Source organism: Pygoscelis adeliae, unplaced genomic scaffold (assembly GCF_000699105.1).
Source record: "Pygoscelis adeliae isolate BGI_AS28 unplaced genomic scaffold, ASM69910v1 Scaffold290, whole genome shotgun sequence".
Lineage (NCBI taxonomy): Eukaryota > Metazoa > Chordata > Aves > Sphenisciformes > Spheniscidae > Pygoscelis > Pygoscelis adeliae.
The window spans coordinates 170,324-172,768 of record NW_008823965.1 but is presented as its reverse complement, the minus strand read 5'-3'; positions in this window follow the sequence as shown (position 1 = coordinate 172,768).

The window sequence follows — 2,445 nt, the reverse complement described above, 5'->3', positions numbered from 1 at the left end:
AAGCAGCGCGGAGGAGCGAGCGATGGGCTGGGCCAGGGCCCACAGCCAGCGTGGCCACGCTCAGCACTCCTCTGGCAACCTTTCCGGGCAGGGATGGGGCCCCGTCACCAGCCGGGAAGGGGACAAACTCCCAGCAGCCTGCCACGGGCTCCCTGGTAAATGCTGAGCTGTGGTTTGCTCAGGGAGTCGGTCTCAAACTGGTGTTTTTACCTCATCTCCTCCTGTGTTCAAATCAATAAATCTATGGTTCCACAACCTACTGGAAGTGGACTTTTGAGCAAGAAGTGCCAGAAGAAAAATGCTGTGAGAACATGGTGCAAAATGCTGCATAGAAACTCACCCTGCCCAGGAAAATGTGTCTGAAATATTTTGTAGGGGCAACTCCCGCAGTGCAGACTTTCTGCTGGCTCAGGCGTGGTGGGTCTGGCGTGAAGCTGGGATACCCCATGTCAAGCCGATCACAGCCGGTACAGCCAAGGTACCCGACAACACGCAGATCCCATATCAACGCACAGAGAACTGCAGTCTCCTGCAGGCTGGCATGCAGATGTCTATTAAAAATAAAGCTCAATTCTTTGGAGAATTTTCCCTAAAACCCAGCAAAATTACACCCAACCTTTTTGTCTAATGAAAAATTCCGTTTTTAATTCAGATTTTGCTAAATGTTAATGAACTTCCCTGACTCATAACATACTGACACTAGGCAAACTAACCTAATTTACTTCTCGCCAGGAAGCAAACATTTCTCTCCTGGAGCATCCAAACTTGTCATTGCTCTGTACCTAGACAGGATGCACACGGATGCTCTAATGACCTGGGAGAACAGGAAACCGCTCAGCCGCTCCTTCCTCCCTCTGCTGTATTTTCGCTTCGAGGCAGCTCCCGCTTATTGCGCAGGGGTGATCTGTGCTGCTCTGCCGGGAGACAAACTGCTGTCTTGCAGCAAGGTCCAACAGCGGATCCAGCCTGAGACAGTTTAACCCCCTTCCCACATCCAAGGACTCCTAGTATATTAATTCAAATGGAAATGCCACCTGCTTCGTGGCCATGTGGTCGAGGCTGAAAAACTTGTGGGTGGCAAGACGATGGGTGGGAACGTCATGGGAGGCACAAAGAGCTGCCTCCAGGTTTGGAGCAGCCTGGATGTGCTCATCCACACAGGCTCCATCTTTGGGTGCAGCATCCAGGATGCGGTGTGGACTCAGACTGAACGAAGCAAAAATTGGGCCTGATGCCCAGAAAATAGCAGCGATTCCCTCTAAGAAAGGGCAAATAAATAAATAAATAAATAAAATTAAGTTATGTATAGGAGCCTAATGTCATTATTGCCATTACAAAAGCATCATTATTTCAAATGTTTCCTCAAAGAGCGTAAGACCCAAATAGAAAAGGATTGTTTTACAGGTCAGAAAATCAAGGCTCTGGGAATTAAAGTGAGCCCCCGAGCTCTGCCTCCTCCCATCCTGTGCAGTACCCCAAAAGCTGCCCTGCACCGCTGATGGCCCATGGCCAGGATCAAGGCCCAGCAGCACTGACGGGAGATGCTCAGCTCACCCAGGGGTACAGAGAGCAACCAGTGACACAAGGGGCAGGGTGCACGTGGGGACCAGATTAAGGGAAAAGCAAAGACAGAGCTGAAGCAGGCAAACCTCCCTGCTGTCAGGGTAGGACTGGCCCCCAAGGGAGACCCTGTCCCCAAACCTTATAGACAAAGAAACAAAACCGAGACTTACTGCTAATAGCCCAGATGGGATTTTCTAGTCTCTGACTGATCCCAAGCCTACTGAAAGCAGCTGGAGCCTTTCCTTAGCTTTTAATGAGTCCCAAAGCAGCTTGTTTTTGATAAACCACACTTTTCCTACCATCTCACACTGCCTGAATGTTTCCTCCTAGCCTGCGCAGCCCAATATTTACTGAGGGCTCCCCAAACGTGGCTGGGGCTGGCTGCACAACCAGGCACCAAGCACTCGCATACATGATGAACCACAACACGGAAGGTAGAAGGGACAAAAATAGAGACTTGGGCTGGGAGACCAAAGCAGGGCTTGGAGATACAAAGCCAGTTTCCAGGTAAAGCTTTTAATTCCCACCGTCTGTCTAATGCCCTGGAATGTGACTTGATTTGAGCCCTTGCTCTGCCAGGGTGATTCAGAGCTACTGCAGTGCCCACGCACGTGGCCTTCATTTCCCCAAAAGGGGGAATGGTGGCTTCCTTGCCAGCCCAGCAAGAGGGGAGATAGTTTAAATATCACATGGCCGCTTTCAGCAGTGGGACCGACAGCTCTGCCTGGCAGGGAGCAGAGCCACTCTGCCGGGGGATACTCCATCCCTGGAGTAAGGGAGGACATCCTTTAGAGAAGGTGAAGATGGCCATCACAGAGTCGAAGCAGGAACGGGATGATGGAAAAGAGCACATCGCCCCTGTCAACAGCTGTGTTTCCTGTC